The sequence below is a fragment of the Oryzias latipes genome, chromosome 10, assembly GCF_053564925.1.
Source record: "Oryzias latipes strain Hd-rR chromosome 10, Olatipes_Hd-rR_3.1".
Lineage (NCBI taxonomy): Eukaryota > Metazoa > Chordata > Actinopteri > Beloniformes > Adrianichthyidae > Oryzias > Oryzias latipes.
This window is the reverse complement of record NC_136246.1, coordinates 27,221,016-27,242,245: the sequence shown is the minus strand read 5'-3', so window position 1 is coordinate 27,242,245 and position 21,230 is coordinate 27,221,016.

The following is a 21,230-nucleotide window of genomic DNA, read 5'->3' as shown; positions in this document are numbered from 1 at the left end:
GTCACAGAGGATGACAGGGGGGAGGGGGGCTGGGGCCTTCCTGAAGTCCACTGTCATCTCCACTGTCTTCAGAGCATTAAGCTCCAGGTTGTTAGCGCTGCACTATGACACCAGCCTGGCTATTTCACTCCTGTAGGCCGACTCATCTCCGTCAGAGATGAGGCCGATGAGTGTGGTGTCGTCAGCAAACTTCAGGAGTTTGACAGACAGGTGACCAGCTGTGCAGCTGTTTGTGTACAGGGAGAGTAACAGGGGTGAAAGGACACAGCCCTGGGGGGATCCGGTGCTTGTGGTCCGAGTATCTGAGACGAGCTTCCCCAGCCTCACATACTGCTGTCTGTCCGTCAGGAAGTCTGTGATCCACCTGCAGGTGGAGTCAGGCACATTCATCTTGGAGAGTTTTTAATACTAAAGATGTATGAAAGACATACCGAAAAAATATGTCTTTCAGTGTTTAACTGGCTGTCTTTGGATTATGCATGCCTGAGTAATGACCATTCTTACTCCTCATCTCTCTGTTCACTGCTTGCTAATTTACATAGCAGGGGTCCCAGCAGGAGGGGGCGGGGTTGTAACACGACTCCTTGAGCAGAGCCAGGCTGAGAGAGGCTTTGACATGTAAGATGTTAGATGTTAGAATGCCAGATGTTAGAATGACCAGTTCATTTTATATCTATGAAAATATTCAGGGAGCTATGGGACATGTTCAGCTTTAGGTCTGTGAAAATTGGTGTCGATTGTTGAAACATAAGTTACCATAAAAAAATGTTTGTTTGGAGTCTAGACAGATTTAACACAGGTTTTTGGATGAAAAGGATTTTTTATAAATCATCTGTTACACTTTTAAGTCTGAAAAAAATATGGAAGGCAGCAAACACAGATCCCTACCGTTTTTAATTTTTTTGTGCTGATATTTGAAAGATAAGTTATGCAAAAAAATAGGTGTTTGCAGTTTTGCCTAAAAAGACGTTTTCGGACCTTTTTGGATGTAACGCTCTCTAAGATGTCACCTGTAACTTCAATCATTCTGAATTTTTTTAGGAAGCAGTAGCACATAAATGCCTATGAAAGTTGAATTCTTGGTGCTGATAACCTAAACATAATTTATGCTAAAAATCTTTGTTCAGTCCAAAATTTCATTAAAAAAATCAAGTGATGAAGTTTCTCGTAGACCCTATAGTGTTACATATCAAAGCTGGAGGTTATTAAAGGCATCTAATTCTGAAATCTCAGCTTCCTGAGACAAACGGCTGATTTATAATAAATTTCTATTATTTGGGTGCACATAATCGACCACTTCCTGTTACGCAGGCACCGTCAGGTGTACACCCATGAAACTTTACATGATGAGAGAAGACCCTTCTGAGTATCTCCAGTTTTAATTTCATGCACATCGGACAAAGCAAAGAGAAAATACAGGGCAGAATGTGCCCCATGCAATAACTAGGTGGCGCTATAGAGCTCGTCCAAGATTGTCATATCCATGGGTTCAGAATAGAAGCTTCATCATATCCATTGAATTTCAGTGAGATTGGACAAGGAATGTGCACGTGAGAGCAACTTTTGTGTGCATGGCGAGATGCCCAACTTTGCCGTTCTGTCACGACCACACCCCCGCATTGAAAGTTATGGTTTTTTGTCAGAGTAAACTTCAATGGCTTTTCAACAGGTGGACGTCATTTTCAGGTGTGTCGGCTCATCCTACTCGGAGCAGTGATGCTCCAAGTAAAACATGTCATTTCCTCTTGCCAGCAGGTGGCGCTACACTTTTTCCAGATTTTTTCACTGCAGATGTGTTCAGAGTCAGACTACAATCATGCACATCAATTTTGGATCAGATTGGATTATGCATGGCTGAGTAATGGCCATTTTTCTTTTCATGGCGTGTTTTCGAAACGACCTCCAATTTTGACGCGCCGCCATGGTCACAAACATCCATAAAAACTTAAAAGCTTTGCAATTTAACATCGGACATGTGTTTAGTTTACAAAACCAAAGTTTGGAGTCATTATTCATAAATCTCTAGGAGGAGTTCGTTCTAGAAGGAGGCCTACAAATGTCCAAAATAGAGCAAAAATGACATATTGACACCAATATAGCAGACTTCCTGTGCGACTGACAGCTTGGTACCAAGAGACTTTTTTGTAGGTTTCCATCTGATGAACATGTCCTGAAAAAATCAAGCTTGTATGTCAAAGCATATGCGGGGGCTCGGGACAAATGTCACTGTAGGTGGCGCTGTCGAGCCGTTTTTGTGCGCCCATGCCAATCTTCTGTAAAATACGAAATTTTTCGCGACTCCTGATGTGTGTGCCAAATTTGGTGAGTTTTGGGGTATGTTAAAGGCCTCAAAAAGGCGACTCTTCCGTCGGAAGAAAAAGAATAATAATAATTAAAGCTACAAGTAGCATTTAGCGGGCCCGAGCACGTGCCACCGCCTGGCACGAGCGACCGCCCCGTGAGCAACGCCCTGCTCGAGCCATTCTCGTCGTTTTTTCTTGTCCATTCTGGAGCTCCAAGCTAATATTAATATGACAGCAGCCTGTGGGGGGGGGGGGGGGGGACTATAATCTGTTGCCTTAAAGGACAAAGACTTTTGCATATAGCATGAAAAAAATTCTTAAATCTAAGCCTCGTTTAGACCTGCTCATTTTCTCATCAAGTAGAAGAAGGTTTTTATCAGATTAAGAAACAAGCAATGATGATAATTGCTATCACTGTCCCTAAGGATGAGAACAATAGAACTCATTCAATTTTCACTACAATGTCTAGATGAGTGTCAGCTATGTCTGATAACTTGGCCAATTAGCTGGACCGGGATCTTACAAAGTGCAGGTGGTTTAACGTCCAGTGGGATGAGTCTGTGGACGGCAACAGTTCAGCATAGCTTTTGGTTTCCACAAGAGAAGAACTCCTGAGACATCTGCCCTAACAGACAACTACAAGAGGAGTTGAAATGTATAACACGGTGAAGGAGTTTTTGTATAGAAAAAGGTACCATTAGAAAAGCTGGTAGCCATACCTGCAGACGGGGCTCCTGCTATGATTGACCGACAAACAGGTTTCATCACTCACTATAAAGCTGACCAAGACTTTCCAAAATGTCTGCATTACTGCTGCTTCTTTCACCAGTAGGCCTTATGTGCAGAAGTGATTGGCTCTGGACATATAATGACTCCTATTGTGAAAATCATAAAAAACCTCAGCTGCAAAGCGAAACAGAACAGGATTTTTAAGGTGCTATTGGTGGTGATATCTGCTGAATATGGTGAATCTGAACTTGTATTCTTGACTGACATTACTGGAAAACTAAACCACTTGATCTGCGAGCTGCAAGACATTGGCATAACTATATTTTTTTATTGACCAGCCTGCCTGAGCCAGTGTTTTTCTTGTGGGGATCTTTTCTGCCAGGGCTTGCCAGCTTGGTCAGTGGATGTTGCTGCAGTTGTCTCCCTTGCTGGGACAGCTGGAGTTAAACATAGCAGCCTCACGGCTGTGAAGTGGACCCCGTTGCTTTCCCAGTCTGGATGGGCACTGTGGTGATGTTCCAATGTTCAGGCTGGCTCCTGGTATGAAGAGATTCCCAAGTACCATTTCCTAACCGCAGAGCCAAGGATGTGTTTACATGTTTAGGTCAAAAATGTGATGAACAGCTTCATGTTCTCTATTGATGTAAGTTTAAACCTAAACATGTTTCCCTGTTACTAATCCAGTTGATATGGTTCTCCACCTGTGTCTAGGTGATAGAAAAGCATTTTTTTATATTTAGAGCTCCAAGCAAACAAACAGTTGTCTATATAAGAGCTTTTACAATTGTGGACTTTTAGCAGGTCTCTGAATACATGTGACCAATGTATGGTGGATTTTCACAGACTTTGTGTAAAACTGAAGGTGACAGAGACTTTGGAGAAGTGGCTACATTGCTCTGGACTTCTTTGTTTCATCCACAGAAGAGTAAAATATGTGATTGATTTGAAAAGCTGCTGAAAAATGTATCTTTTTAAAATTGCAATTTCTAATTTGGGTTTTACATTTTGTGTTCCATTTTTTGTGATTGTATTAGAAAGATTTGTTATTTATTTGGTGTTTAAAGGTGGTACATAATGTATATACACAATCTTCTTAGAGACATTTGCTATATGTTGTGTTTGTTGTCGTTGTAGTTTAATTTCTTTGGATGTATTGAAAGGAAATGAAAAGAAGTTGCAGCATTGATTAAAAAAGCATAAAAGAGACATTTACTGTCTGATGTTACATCTGTAGGAGTGTACTGAGGCTGGGTTTTGTTTTGGAGCACATTCATATATTTTGTTTGTAAAAAAAAAAAAAGATAAAATATAAAGTTAATTGTATTTTGGATGAATAAAAAAGCAATGATTAGTGCTAAGGATGTATAAAAGACAAACAAAAAAAAAAGGAAATTGCTGTATTTTAGTGTTGAACTAGGCTTTCTAACTATTCTACTTTCTGTCTGCCACTCGTGGCTAATTTACATGTGATCACACAGCCGGGGGGTGGGGTGGGGGGCTAACTCCACTCCTGCAGCAGGGGAGACTGATGAAAAGCTTGAGGATGTAAGATTGAATAAATAAAATCCTAGAGTTGACCAGTTCATTTTATAAATGTAAATATTTTTTATTTTGGTGCTGATAAACTAAACAGAAGTTATGATAAAAATATTTGCTTGAGTCAAAATGTCCAAAAATTTGCTTTCAGCACAATAGGGTGATTAAGGTGGTTAAATGTTTCTCGTACGTATAGTGCTGCTTTTCAAACGTGGAGCTTTGTAAGACGCATCTAATTCTGAAATCTCAGCTTCCTGAGACAAACGGCTGATTTCCTATGAAGCTTGATTATATGATCATGCTTCATGATCATTTATGAACATATATAGCTCGTCCAAAATTGTCATATCCATGGGTTCAGAATGGAAGTTTCATCAAATCTATTTAATTTCAGTGAGATCAGACAAGGAATGTGAACTTGAGAGCAACATTTGTGCATGGCGAGATACCCAACTTCGCCGCTCTGTCACGACCACACCCCCGCGTTGAAAGATTTGTTTTTCATCAGAGTAAACTTCAATGGTTTTTCAACAGGTGGACGTCATTTTGAGGTGTGTTTGCTCATCCTACTTGGAGCAGTGATGCTCCAAGTAAAACATGTCATTTCCTGTTGCCAACAGGTGGCGCTACACCTGTTTCGGATTTTTCCACTGCAGATGTGTTCAAAGTCAGACTACAATCATGCACAACAAATTTGGATCAGATTAGATTATTTATGGCTGAGTAATGGCCATTTTTCTTTTCATGGCGTGATTTCGAAACGACCTCAAATTTTGACGCGCCGCCACGGTCACAAACAACCGTAAAAACTTAAAAGCTTCGCAATTTAACATCGGACATGTGTTTAGTTTACAAAACCAAAGTTTGGAGTCATTGTTCAAAAATCTCTAGGAGGAGTTCGTTCTAGAACGAGGCCTGCAAAGGACCAAAATAGAGCAAAACTGACATATTGACATTAATATAGCAGACTTCCTGTGCGACTGACAGCTTGGTTCCAAGAGACTTTTTTGTAGGTCTCCATCTGATGAACATGTCCTGTAAATATCAAGCTTGTATGTTAAAGAACATGGCGGGGCTCTCAAAAACAAACATGGTAGGTGGCGCTATTGAGCCGTTTTTTGTTCACCCATGCAAGTGCTGTGTATCTAAGTTGGAGATATGTAAGAGGCCTCTCATTCTGAAATCTCAGCCTCGTGATACAAACGGCTGATTTTTTATGAATTTTTAATTATCTGACTGCAACGCAATCAACCACTTCCTGTTTGGCGGTGGCTTGCGCAGGCACCGTCAGGTGTACGCCCATGAAACTTTAAACAATGAGAGAAGACCCTTATGAGTATCTCCTGTTGTAATTTTATGAATGTCGGACAAAGCACAGAGAAAAGATAGGTCAGAATGTGACATAAAATGTATTTGTCAATATCTAGGTGGCGCTGTGGAGCTCGTCCAAGATTGTCATATCCATTGGTTCAGAATGGAAGCCTCATCACCTCTATTGAATTTCAGTGAGATTGGACAAGGAATGTGCACGTGAGAGCAACTTTTGTGTGCATGGCGAGACGCCCAACTTCGCCGCTCTGTCACGACCACACCCCCGCATTGAAAGTTATGGCTTTTTATCAGAGTAAACATCAATGGCTTTTCAACAGGTGGACATCATTTTGAGGTGTGTCGGCTCATCCTACTTGGAGCAGTGATGCTCCAAGTAAAACATGTCATTTCCTTTTACCAGCAGGTGGCGCTACACCTATTCCAGATTCTTCCACTGCATATGTGTTCAAAGTCAGACTACAATCATGCATATCAACTTTGGATCAGATTGGATTTTGCATGGCTGAGTAATGGCCATTTTTCTTTTCATGGCGTGTTTTCAAAATGACCTCCATTTTCGACGCGCCGCCACGGTCACAAACATCCGTAAAAACTTAAAAGCTTCGCAATTTAACATTGGACATGTGTTTAGTTTACAAAACCAAAGTTTGGAGTCATTATTCACAAATCTCTAGGAGGAGTTCGCTCTAGAGTGAGGCCTGCAAATGTCCAAAATGAAGCAAAAATGACATATTGACCTCAATATATCAGACTTCCTGTGCGAGTGACAGGTGGGTCCTTTCAGACTTTTTTGTAGGTCTCCATCTGAAGAACATGCCCTGTAAAAATCAAGCTTGTACGTTAAAGCGTATGCGGGGCGTCGGGACAAAAGTCACTGTAGGTGGCGCTATCGAGCCGTTTTTGTGCGCCCATGCCAATCTCCTATAAAATACGAAATTTTTCGCGACTCCTGATGTGTGTGCCAAATTTGGTGAGTTTTGGGGTATGTTAAAGGCCTCAAAAAGGCGACTCTTCCGGTAGAATAATAATAATAATAATAATAATAATAATTAAAGCTACAAGTAGCATTTAGCGGGCCCGAGCACGTGCGACCGCACGGCACGAGCGACCGCCCCATGAGCAACGCCCTGCTCGAGCCATTCTCGTCGTTTTTTCTTGTCCATTCTGGAGCTCCAAGCTATTGTTAATACGACAGCAGCCTGGGGGGGGGGGGGGGGGGGGGGGGGCTGTAATCTGTTGCCTTAAGGGACAAAGACTTTTGCATATAGCATGAAAAAAATTCAAGCAATGATGATAATTGCTATCACTGTCCCTAAGGATGAGAACAATAGAACTCATTCAATTTCCACTACAATGTCTAGATGAGTGTCAGCTATGTCTGATAACTTGGCCAATTAGCTGGACCGGGATCTTGCAAAGTGCAGGTGGTTAACGTCCAGTGTGATGAGTCTGTGGACGGCAACAGTACAGCATAGCTTTTGGTTTCCACAAGAGAAGAACTCCTGACACATCTGCCCTAACAGACAACTACAAGAGGAGTTGAAATGTATAACACGGTGAAGGAGTTTTTGTGCAGAAAAAGGTACAATTAGAAAAGCTGGTAGCAGTGACTGCAGATGGGACTCCTGCTATGATCAATAGACAAACAGGTTTCATCACTCACTGTAAAGCTGACCCAGACTTTCCAAAATGTCTGCATTACTGCTGCGTCATTCACCAGCAGGCCTTATGTGCAGAAGTGATTGGCTCTGGACATATAATGACTCTTATTCTGAAAATCGTAAACAACCTCAGCTGCAAAGCAAAACAGCACAGGATTTTTAAGGTGCTATTGGAGGGGATGTCTGTTGAATATGGTGAATATGAACATTGTGAATCTGAACTTGCATTCTTGACTGACATTACTGGAAATCTAAACCACTTGATCTGCGAGCTGCAAGACAATGGCAAAACTATTTTTTTTTGACCAGCCTGCCTGAGCCAGTGTTTTTCTTGTGGGGATCTTTTCTGCCAGGGCTTGTCAGCTTGGTCAGTGGATGTTGCTGCAGTTGTCTCCCTTGCTGGGACAGCTGGAGTTAAACACAGCAGCTCACGGCTCTGAAGTGGACCCCGTTGCTGTCCCAGTCTGGATGGGCACTGTGGCGATGTTCCAATGGCCAGGCTGGCTCCTGGTATAAAGAGATTCCCAAATACCATTTCCTAACCGCAGAGCCAAGGATGTGTTTACATGTTTAGGTCAAAAATGTGATGGACAGCTTCATGTTGTCTATTGATGTAAGTTTAAACCTAAACATGCCACCCTGTTATTAATCCAGTTGATATGGTTCTCCATCTGTGTCTAGGTGATAGAAAAGCATTTTTTTTTATATTTAGAGCTCTAAGCAAACAAACAGTTGTCTATATAAAAGAGCTTTTACAATTGTGCACTTTTAGCAGGTCTCTGAGTTCATGTGACCAATGTATGGTGGATTTTCACAGACCTTGTTTAAAACTGAAGGTGAGAGAGACTTAGAGAAATGGCTTCATTGTTCTGGAGTTCTTTGTTTCATCCACAGAAGAGTAGAATTGGTGATTGATTTTGAAAAGCTGCTGAAAAAAGTATCTTTTTCAAATTGCAATTTCTAACTTGGGTTTTACATTTTGTGTTCCATTTTTTGTGCTTTAATTGGGAAGCATTTGTTATTTGTTTGGTGTTTTTAAGGTTCTGCAAATATACACATCATTTTTTAGAGACATTTGTTATCAGTTGTGTTTGTTGATTTGTAGTTTAATTTCATTGGATGTATAGATGTCGTGTGGGGGGGAGGCTCGAGAGCAGGTAGGACCCAGGCGCAGAGACGGGAGGCAAACGGGTTCAGGGCAAGTGGGTTTATTTAACTAACAAAAAGCGCTGCAGAGCAGGATGACAAAACTAAAAACAAAAACCTACTGTGGCATGGCAAGGGACATGGACGCCAGACAAGAAGACGTGATCAACATGAGCAGAAGTTAATGGACCAGCACAGGAGGAAGGCAGAGACAAGACTTATATACAGACAGGGCAGACAAGACACAGGTGAACACGATTAGGGCAGATGGGGACCAAAGGAAGTAAAACTCAAGAAACATGACAAGACAGGAAACCTTTCAAAATAAAACAGGAAACAGAACCAAACAAGACAGAACAAGAACTAAAGCGAAAAAAAAAGACAACAAACTGAAACCATGACAATAGAAAGGAAAAGAAGTTCAAACATTGATTATAAAAAAGGATATAAGAGATAAAAAAAAAGAAAAAGGAAAAGAAAAAAGATAAAATATTGATTTAATTGCATTTTGAATGAATAAAAAACAATGATTAATAGAATCAGAATCAGAAATCAGAAAAAGTTTTATTGCCAGGTTCAGTAGAGCGCACTTTACAAAACGAGGAATTTGACTTGGTGTATAGTGCAATTAAGAATAAGTTAAAAATTAAGTTAACAACAACAACACACTATATACAGTAGAGTAAGGTGAATTAAAGTGGGAGCACAGATGGGCTGGGATGGTGGGGCCTGTAAGTGGCACCGACAGTCCTTTGGTGGGCGGGGCGGGGGGGGGGTCACCTGGGGGAGTTGGGGTACTGTTCAGCAGGCTGACTGCAGTGGGGAAGAAGCTGTTCTTGTGGCGCGAGGTCCTGGTCCTGATGGACCGGAGCCTCTTGCCAGAAGGGAGGGGCCGAAAGAGATTATGTCCTGGATGAGAGGGGTTGGCTACAATCCTGGCTGCCCACCTCCAGGTCCTGGAGATGTGCAGCTCCTGGAGAGACGGGAGGTGGCAGCCGATCACCTTCTCTGCTGAGTGGATGACGCGTTGCAGCTTGGCCTTGTCTCTGGCCGTGGCCGCAGCGAACCAGACTGTGATGGAGAACGTGAGGGTGGATTCGATGATGGCGGTGTAAAAGTCTACCAGCATCTTTTCAGGGAGGTGAAACTTCTTCAGCTGCCTCAGGAAGTACATCCTCTGCTGGACCTTCTTAGTGATGGAGCTGATGTTCTGCTCCCACTTGAGGTCCTGGCTGATGATGGTTCCCAGGAAGCAGAAGGACTCCACAGAGGTCACCGGGGAGTCACAGAGGATGACAGGGGGGAGGGGGGCTGGGGCCTTCCTGAAGTCCACTGTCATCTCCACTGTCTTCAGAGCATTAAGCTCCAGGTTGTTAGCGCTGCACTATGACACCAGCCTGGCTATTTCACTCCTGTAGGCCGACTCATCTCCGTCAGAGATGAGGCCGATGAGTGTGGTGTCGTCAGCAAACTTCAGGAGTTTGACAGACAGGTGACCAGCTGTGCAGCTGTTTGTGTACAGGGAGAGTAACAGGGGTGAAAGGACACAGCCCTGGGGGGATCCGGTGCTTGTGGTCCGAGTATCTGAGACGAGCTTCCCCAGCCTCACATACTGCTGTCTGTCCGTCAGGAAGTCTGTGATCCACCTGCAGGTGGAGTAAAATTAGAGTGAGGTGTGGTTGGTGGACGTATGTGCATTCCGTATGATAATTGCCTGTGGAAAAAAGCTGTTTCTTAGTCTGTTTGTCCTTGTTCAGATGGACCTGTACCTCCTTCCAGAGGGCAGCAGTTCAAACAGATGGAAAGCAGAATGGGTGGAGTTAGTGGTGATGCTAGTCACTCTGCTGAGGCAGCGAGACTGGTAAATGTCCTTCAGTGAGGGGAGGGGGCAGCCGATGATCCTCTGCGCTGTCTTTACCACTCTCTGGAGACTCTGCCGTTCTGCTTCAGTGCAGTGGGAAAACCACACTGTGATGCCATAGGACAGAATGCTCTCAATGGTTGAGCGGTAGAACGTTACCAGCAGCTCCTGGCTGACGTCGTTCCTCCTAAGTTTTCTCAGGAAGTGCAGGCGTTGCTGGTCCTTCCTGATGACAGTCATGGTGTTGTTAGACCATGTGAGGTCAGCAGAGATGGTGGTGCCCAGGAGGGTGAAGCTGTGGACCCTCTCCACACAGTTTCCATCGATGTAGAGTGGGGGTGGATCTGTTCTGTTTTTTCTGAAGTCCAGGATGATCTCCTTGGTCTTGGTGGTGTTCAGGATGAGGTTATTAGCCTGACACCACCTTGAGAGTTTCAGGACTTCGTCTCTGTAGGCCGTCTCGTCGTCCCCAGAGATCAGCCCCACCACAGTAGTGTCGTCTGCAAACTTCACCACGGTGTTGCTGGTGTGGGCTGGTCTGCAGTCTGCTGTGTACAGTGTGTACAGCAGAGGACTCAGCACACATCCCTGTGGGGAGCCTGTGCTCAGCGTCCGGGTGGAGGAGAGGTGGGGGTCAAGTTTGACTGTCTGTGGTCTGTTTGTCAGGAAGTCCTTGATCCACGAGCAGGTGAGTGGGTGGAGTCCTAGTTCAGACAGTTTGTTGACCAGAATGTCAGGAATGATTGTGTTAAAGGCTGAGCTATAGTCCACAAAGAGCATCCTGGCGTAGGTGTCTCTGTGTTCCAGGTGGCTCAGCGCAGTGTGGAGGGTGATGGAAATGGCATCATCCGTTGATCTGTTTGCTTTGTAAGCAAACTGGTGGGGGACGAAGATTGGAGGGAGGGAGTCTTTGATGTGTCCCAGGAGCAGCCGCTCCAGACACTTTGTGATGACAGCAGTGAGTGCAACTGGGCGGAAGTCCGTGAGGAAGGCTGTGGATGAGGACTTTTTGGGTATCGGGATGATAGTGGATGACTTCAGGCAAGCAGGGATGAAAGCCTGAGCTAGCGACAGGTTGAAGATTTTTGTGAAGACCTGGGAGAGTTGATCGGCGCAGGCCCGCAGAACCTTTCCGGGAACTCCATCAGGTCCCGCCGCTTTCCTGGGGTTTACCCTGCTGAACATCCGTGCCATCCGTGCCACGTCCATAAAGGCATTGTTTTTATATTTAGAGCTCTAAGCAACCAAACAGTTGTCTATATAAAAGAGCTTTTACAATTGTGCACTTTTAGCAGGATGAAAAAATTATCTTTTTAAAATTGCCATTTCAAATTTGGGTTTTAAATTTTGTGTTCCATTTTTCTGTGCTTGTATTGGAAGGATTTGTTATTATTTTGTTTAAAAGTGCTACATATTGTATATACACATAATTTATTTAGAGAAATTTGCTATACGTTGTGTTTTTTGGTTTTGTAGTTTAATTTCATTGGATTTATATTAAGGAAAAGAAGTTGCAGCATTGATTAAAAAAGGATAAAAGAGACATTTACTGTCTAAGTCTTATGTTACATCTGTAGAACTGTACTGAGAGTTGGGTTTTGTTTTGGAGCACATTCATATGTTTTGTTTGTAAAAAAAAAAAGATAAAATATTAAGTTAATTGCATTTTACATGAGTAGAAAAGCAATGATTATTCATAAAAATCTATGAAAGACATACAAAACAAATGAAAAAGCAGTCTGCCCTCCCTCTTGTGTCTAAACTTTTGTCACCTCACTTCTGGGTTAGTTAGCATATGAATAGGCAGCTGGTGTGTGTGTGTGTTGGGGGGGGGGGGGGGGGGGATTTGACTCCAGCAACAGGGCAGATTGAGGAGCAGGCTGCAGCATGAGGAAAAGACTTAAGCATGTAAGAGGAAATGACATCCTACAGTTGACCAGTTCATTTTATATCTGTAAAGAATATTCAAGAAGCATTTAGACATGTTCAGCTATATGCGTGTGAAACTTGGTGTGGATATTTGAAGCATAAGTAATTTTAAAACACACTTGTTTGGAGTCCAGACGGAAAAAGCACAGGTTTTGGGATGAATCAGGATTTTTTAAAAATCATCTGTTTCACCTGGACTTCTGAAAAAAATATCAAAAGGCAGCAAACACAGATCCCTACATTTAAAAAAATAAATGGTGTTGATATATGATGATTAAGTTATGAAAAATGATAGGTGTTTGTAGTTTTGCCTAAAAAGACGTTTTCGGACCTTTTTGGATGAAATGTTGAATAAAAGTTCACCTGTAACTTCAATCATTCTGAATTTTTTTAGGAAGCAGTAGCACATAAATGCCTATTAAAGTGTAGTCGTTGGTGCTGATAACCTAAACAGAATTTATGCTAAAAATCTTTGTTCAGTCCAAAATTGCATAGGAAAAAAAGAGGTATGAAGTTTCTCATAGACCCTATTGTGTTACATATCAAAGCTGGAGGTTATTAAAGGCATCTAATTCTGAAATCTCAGCTTCCTGAGACAAACGGCTGATTTATAATAAATTTCTATTATTTGGGTGCACATAATCGACCACTTCCTGTTACGCAGGCACCGTCAGGTGTACACCCATGAAACTTCAGATTATGAGAGAGGACCCTTCTGAGTATCTCCAGTTTTAATTTCATGCACATCGGACAAAGCAAAGAGAAAATACAGGGCAGAATGTGCCCAATGCAATAACTAGGTGGCGCTATAGAGCTCGTCCAAGATTGTCATATCCATGGGTTCAGAATAGAAGCTTCATCATATCCATTGAATTTCAGTGAGATTGGACAAGGAATGTGCACGTGAGAGCAACTTTTGTGTGCATGGCGAGATGCCCAACTTTGCCGCTCTGTTACGACCACACCCCCGCATTGAAAGTTATGGTTTTTTGTCAGAGTAAACTTCAATGGCTTTTCAACAGGTGGATGTCATTTTCAGGTGTGTCGGCTCATCCTACTCAGAGCAGTGATGCTCCAAGTAAAACATGTCATTTCATCTTGGCAGCAGGTGGCGCTACACTTTTTCCGGATTCTTTCACTCCAGATGTGTTCAGAGTCAGACTACAATCATGCATATCAATTTTGGATCAGATTGGAATATGCATGGCTGAGTTATGGCCATTTTTCTTTTCATGGCGTGTTTTCGAAACAACGTCAAATTTCTACGCGCCGCCACGGCCACAAACTTCTGTAAAAACTTAAAAGCTTTGCAATTTAACATCGGACATGTGTTTAGTTTACAAAACCAAAGTTTGGAGTCATTACTCTCAAATCTCTAGGAGGAGTTCGTTCTAGAAGGAGGCCTGCAAATGTCCAAAATAGAGCAAAAATGACATATTGACCTCAATATATCAGACTTCCTGTGCGAGTGACAGGTGGGTCCTTTCAGACTTTTTTGTAGGTCTCCATCTGAAGAACATGCCCTGTAAAAATCAAGCTTGTACGTTAAAGCGTATGCGGGGCGTCGGGACAAAAGTCACTGTAGGTGGCGCTGTCGAGCCATTTTTGCGCACCCATGCCAATTTCCCATAAAATACGAAATTTTTCGCGACTCCTGATGTGTGTGCCAAATTTGGTGAGTTTTGGGGTATGTTAAAGGCCTCAAAAATGCGATTCTTCCGGCAGAAGAAAAATAATAATAATAATTAAAGCTACAAGTAGCATTTAGCGGGCCCGAGCACGTGCCACCGCCTGGCACGAGCGACCGCCCCGTGAGCAACGCCCTGCTCGAGCCATTCTCGTCGTTTTTTCTTGTCCATTCTGGAGCTCCAAGCTAATGTTAATATGACAGCAGCCTGTGGGGGGGGGGGGGGGGGACTATAATCTGTTGCCTTAAAGGACAAAGACTTTTGCATATAGCATGAAAAAAATTCTTAAATCTAAGCCTCGTTTAGACCTGCTCATTTTCTCATCAAGTAGAAGAAGGTTTTTATCAGATTAAGAAACAAGCAATGATGATAATTGCTATCACTGTTCCTAAGAATGAGAACAATAGAACTCATTCAATTTTCACTACAATGTCTAGATGAGTGTCAGCTATGTCTGATAACTTGGCCAATTAGCTGGACCGGGATCTTACAACGTGCAGGTGGTTTAACGTCCAGTGTGATGAGTCTGTGGACGGCAACAGTACAGCATAGCTTTTGGTTTCCACAAGAGAAGAATTCCTGACACATCTGCCCTAACAGACAACAACAAGAGGAGTTGAAATGTATAACACGGTGAAGGAGTTTTTGTGCAGAAAAAGGTACCATTAGAAAAGCTGGTAGCCATACCTGCAGACGGGGCTCCTGCTATGATTGACCGACAAACAGGTTTCATCACTCACTGTAAAGCTGACCAAGACTTTCCAAAATGTCTGCATTACTGCTGCTTCTTTCACCAGTAGGCCTTATGTGCAGAAGTGATTGGCTCTGGACATATAATGACTCCTATTGTGAAAATCATAAAAAACCTCAGCTGCAAAGCAAAACAGAACAGGATTTTTAAGGTGCTATTGGAGGAGATGTCTGCTGAATATGGTGAATATGAATATGGTGAATCTGAACTTGTATTCTTGACTGACATTACTGGAAAACTAAACCACTTGATCTGCGAGCTGCAAGACATTGGCAAAACTATATTTTTTTATTGACCAGCCTGCCTGAGCCAGTGTTTTTCTTGTGGGGATCTTTTCTGCCAGGGCTTGCCAGCTTGGTCAGTGGATGTTGCTGCAGTTGTCTCCCTTGCTGGGACAGCTGGAGTTAAACACAGCAGCCTCACGGCTGTGAAGTGGACCCCGTTGCTGTCCCAGTCTGGATGGGCACTGTGGTGATGTTCCAATGTTCAGGCTGGCTCCTGGTATAAAGAGATTCCCAAGTACCATTTCCTAACCGCAGAGCCAAGGATGTGTTTACATGTTTAGGTCAAAAATGTGATGAACAGCTTCATGTTGTCTATTGATGTAAGTTTAAACCTAAACATGTTTCCCTGTTACTAATCCAGTTGATGTGGTTCTCCATCTGTTTCTAGGTGATAGAAAAGCATTTTTTTATATTTAGAGCTCCAAGCAAACAAACAGTTGTCTATATAAGAGCTTTTACAATTGTGGACTTTTAGCAGGTCTCTGAATACATGTGACCAATGTATAATGGATTTTCACAGACTTTGTTTAAAACTGAAGGTGACAGAGACTTTGGAGAAGTGGCTACATTGCTCTGGACTTCTTTGTTTCATCCACAGAAGAGTAAAATATGTGATTGATTTTGAAAAGCTGCTGAAAAATGTATCTTTTTAAAATTGCAATTTCTAATTTGGGTTTTACATTTTGTGTTCCATTTTTTGTGATTGTATTAGAAAGATTTGTTATTTATTTGGTGTTTAAAGGTGGTACATAATGTATATACATAATCTTCTTAGAGACATTTGCTATGTGTTGTGTTTGTTGTCGTTGTAGTTTAATTTCTTTGGATGTATTGAAAGGAAATGAAAAGAAGTTGCAGCATTGATTAAAAAAGCATAAAAGAGACATTTACTGTCTGATGTTACATCTGTAGGAGTGTACTGAGACTGGGTTTTGTTTTGGAGCACATTCATATATTTTGTTTGTAAAAAAAAAAAAGATAAAATATAAAGTTAATTGTATTTTGGATGAATAAAAAAGCAATGATTAGTGCTAAGGATGTATAAAAGACAAACAAAACAAAGGAAATTGCTGTAATTTAGTGTTGAACTAGGCTTTCTAACTGTTCTACTTTCTGTCTGCCACTCCTGGCTAATTTACATGTGAGCACACAGCCGGGGGTTGGGGGGGGGGGCTAACTCCACTCCTGCAGCAGGGGAGACTGATGAAAAGCTTGAGGATGTAAGATTGAATAAATAAAATCCTAGAGTTGACCAGTTCATTTTATAAATGTAAATATTTTTTATTTTGGTGCTGATAAACTAAACAGAAGTTATGATAAAAATATTTGCTTGAGTCAAAATGTCCAAAAATTTGCTTTCAGCACAATAGGGTGATTAAGGTGGTTAAATGTTTCTCGTACGTATAGTGCTGCTTTTCAAACGTGGAGCTTTGTAAGACGCATCTAATTCTGAAATCTCAGCTTCCTGAGACAAACGGCTGATTTCCTATGAAGCTTGATTATATGATCATGCTTCATGATCATTTATGAACATATATAGCTCGTCCAAAATTGTCATATCCATGGGTTCAGAATGGAAGTTTCATCAAATCTATTTAATTTCAGTGAGATCAAACAAGGAATGTGAACGTGAGAGCAACATTTGTGCATGGCGAGATACCCAACTTCGCCGCTCTGTCACGACCACACCCCCGCGTTGAAAGATTTGTTTTTCATCAGAGTAAACTTCAATGGTTTTTCAACAGGTGGACGTCATTTTGAGGTGTGTTTGCTCATCCTACTTGGAGCAGTGATGCTCCAAGTAAAACATGTCATTTCCCATTGCCAACAGGTGGCGCTACACCTGTTTCGGATTTTTCCACTGCAGATGTGTTCAAAGTCAGACTACAATAATGCACAACAAATTTGGATCAGATTAGATTATTTATGGCTGAGTAATGGCCATTTTTCTTTTCATGGCGTGATTTCGAAACGACCTCAAATTTTGACGCGCCGCCACGGTCACAAACAACCGTAAAAACTTAAAAGCTTCGCAATTTAAGATCGGACATGTGTTTAGTTTACAAAACCAAAGTTTGGAGTCATTGTTCAAAAATCTCTAGGAGGAGTTCGTTCTAGAAGGAGGCCTGCAAATGACCAAAATACAGCAAAAATGACATATTGACACCAATATAGCAGACTTCCTGTGCAACTGACAGGTTGGTACCAAGAGACTTTTTTGTAGGTTTCTATCTGATGAACATGTCCTGTAAAAATCAAGCTTGTATGTTAAAGAACATGGCGGGGCTCTCAAAAACAAACATGGTAGGTGGCGCTATTGAGCCGTTTTTTGTTCACCCATGCAAGTGCTGTGTATCTAAGTTGGAGATATGTAAGAGGCCTCTCATTCTGAAATCTCAGCCTCGTGATACAAACGGCTGATTTTTTATGAATTTTTAATTATCTGACTGCAACGCAATCAACCACTTCCTGTTTGGTGGTGGCTTGCGCAGGCACCGTCAGGTGTACACCCATGAAACTTTAGACGATGAGAGAAGACCCTTATGAGTATCTCCTGTTGTAATTTTATGAATGTCGGACAAAGCACAGAGAAAAGATAGGTCAGAATGTGACATAAAATGTATTTGTCAATATCTAGGTGGCGCTATGGAGCTCGTCCAAGATTGTCATATCCATTGGTTCAGAATAGAAGCTTCATCATATCCATTGAATTTCAGTGAGATTGGACAAGGAATGTGCACGTGAGAGCAACTTTTGTGTGCATGGCGAGACGCCCAACTTCGCCGCTCTGTCACGACCACACCCCCGCATTGAAAGTTATGGCTTTTTGTCAGAGTAAACATCAATGGCTTTTCAACAGGTGGACATCATTTTGAGGTGTGTCGGCTCATCCTACTTGGAGCAGTGATGCTCCAAGTAAAACATGTCATTTCCTTTTACCAGCAGGTGGCGCTACACCTGTTCTGGATTTTTCCACTTCTGATGTGTTCAGAGTCAGACTACAATCATGCATATCAATTTTGGATCAGATTGGATTTTGCATGGCTGAGTAATGGCCATTTTTCTTTTCATGGCGTGTTTTCAAAATGACCTCCATTTTCGACGCGCCGCCACGGTCACAAACATCCGTAAAAACTTAAAAGCTTCGCAATTTAACATCGGACATGTGTTTAGTTTACAAAACCAAAGTTTGGAGTCATTATTCACAAATCTCTAGGAGGAGTTCGTTCTAGAGCGAGGCCTGCAAATGTCCAAAATGGAGCAAAAATGACATATTGACCTCAATATATCAGACTTCCTGTGCGAGTGACAGGTGGGTCCTTTCAGACTTTTTTGTAGGTCTCCATCTGAAGAACATGCCCTGTAAAAATCAAGCTTGTACGTTAAAGCGTATGCGGGGCGTCGGGACAAAAGTAACTGTAGGTGGCGCTATCGAGCCGTTTTTCTGCGCCCATGCCAATCTCCTATAAAATACGAAATTTTTCGCGACTCCTGATGTGTGTGCCAAATTTGGTGAGTTTTGGGGTATGTTAAAGGCCTCAAAAAGGCGACTCTTCCGGTAGAATAATAATAATAATAATAATAATAATAATAATTAAAGCTACAAGTAGCATTTAGCGGGCCCGAGCACGTGCGACCGCATGGCACGAGCGACCGCCCCGTGAGCAACGCCCTGCTCGAGCCATTCTCGTCGTTTTTTCTTGTCCATTCTGGAGCTCCAAGCTATTGTTAATACGACAGCAGCCTGGGGGGGGGGGGGGGGGGGGCTGTAATCTGTTGCCTTAAGGGACAAAGACTTTTGCATATAGCATGAAAAAAATTCAAGCAATGATGATAATTGCTATCACTGTCCCTAAGGATGAGAACAATAGAACTCACTCATCTAGACATTGTAGTGGAAATTGAATGTCAGCTATGTCTGATAACTTGGCCAATTAGCTGGACCGGGATCTTGCAAAGTGCAGGTGGTTAACGTCCAGTGTGATGAGTCTGTGGACGGCAACAGTACAGCATAGCTTTTGGTTTCCACAAGAGAAGAACTCCTGACACATCTGCCCTAACAGACAATTACAAGAGGAGTTGAAATGTATAACACGGTGAAGGAGTTTTTGTGCAGAAAAAGGTACAATTAGAAAAGCTGGTAGCAGTGACTGCAGATGGGACTCCTGCTATGATCAATAGACAAACAGGTTTCATCACTCACTGTAAAGCTGACCCAGACTTTCCAAAATGTCTGCATTACTGCTGCGTCATTCACCAGCAGGCCTTATGTGCAGAAGTGATTGGCTCTGGACATATAATGACTCTTATTCTGAAAATCGTAAACAACCTCAGCTGCAAAGCTAAACAGCACAGGATTTTTAAGGTGCTATTGGAGGAGATGTCTGTTGAATATGGTGAATATGAACATTGTGAATCTGAACTTGCATTCTTGACTGACATTACTACAAACATGAATCGGAAATACGAGAAAATAAAAAGGGTGGAGGCGTTTCTGCACTGTTTAGAGATAATATTGCAACCCGCAGACTATCATTTGGTGTGTTTTCATCATTTGAGTATGTGTCCTTTAAGATTGAGTTAAAACAAACTCCTCCCTTACTCTGCATAGTTATGTACAAACCTCCTCAGCACAGCCAAAGTTTTATTGATGATTTCACTGAAATGCTCTCAGTTGTGTGCACAGACTTTGATGGTCTAGTCATTACAGGTGATTTTAATGTTCATGTTGATAATGTCAATGACAGAAATGCAAAAGAGCTCAATGCTGTCCTTGAAACCTTTGGTCTAATTCAGCATGTGAGTTGCCCCACCCACAGCAGAGGGCACACTCTGGACCTGCTCATCACAAGGGGGGTTACTATTTACAATGTCAGTGTGGTTGATGTCGCCCTCTCTGATCATTTCTGTGTATTCTTTGACCTGTCTGTTGCTCCCAAACCACCGCCTGGCCCTGCAGTTGTCCAAAGGAGACAAATAAATGAGAGCACTAGGGCACAGTTTGTAGAAATGATAAACCCTGAAAACGTCTCTGGTGCCAATGTTGATGAAATGCTGAATTCTGTTACTTCTAGCATCTTGAATGTTCTGGATGCCATTGCCCCTATGAAAGTTCAATTGAGAAAACATAGACAGAAAGCTCCCTGGAGGAATGATGATCTAGTCAGGGCACAGAAACAACAGTGCCGCAGAGCCGAGCGAAAGTGGCGCAAGTCAAAACTCCAGGTTCATTATGGAATATATAAGGCGGAGTTGTACGCTTATAACCAGATCTTATGCAGAACAAGGGAAAGGTACTTCTCTGAAATAATTGGAAGTTGCAGCAGCAACTCTCGTATCCTGTTCACAACAGTTAACAGATTAACTAACCCCCCAACCCAGCTACCAATAGAATTGGTTTGTACACCTAAATGTAATGAGTTTGCTGTATTTTTCAATGACAAGGTTCAGGGCATTAAAAAAGCCATCAACTCCACAACACATATAACTATCGAACGGCCACCTACTCACTCTAAGCTGACTCACTTTATACCTGTCACTGACCAAACTGTCCAAGAGACCATCACCCGTCTGAGCTCGTCTACATGCTGCCTTGATGTGTTACCCACTAGATTTCTAAATTCTGTCTTGAACAGTGTGTTGCCATCAATTACTCAAATAGTTAACATGTCTCTTCAATCTGGAATATTTCCAGAGGCCTTAAAAACTGCAGTCATTAAACCCCTCCTGAAAAAGAGCGGTCTTGATCCCACTGTACTGAATAATTACAGACCTATCTCTAATCTGCCATTTTTAGGAAAAGTCCTTGAAAAAGTTGTCTACCAACAGCTCACTGACTTTCTCTTATTAAACAATTCGTTTGATGTTTTCCAGTCAGGTTTTAGACCCCATCATAGCACAGAAACTGCTCTTATCAAGGTAACCAATGACATCCGCCTGAACACTGATGATGGAAAAGTCTCTGTCTTAATCCTGCTAGACCTGAGCGCTGCCTTTGATACTGTTGATC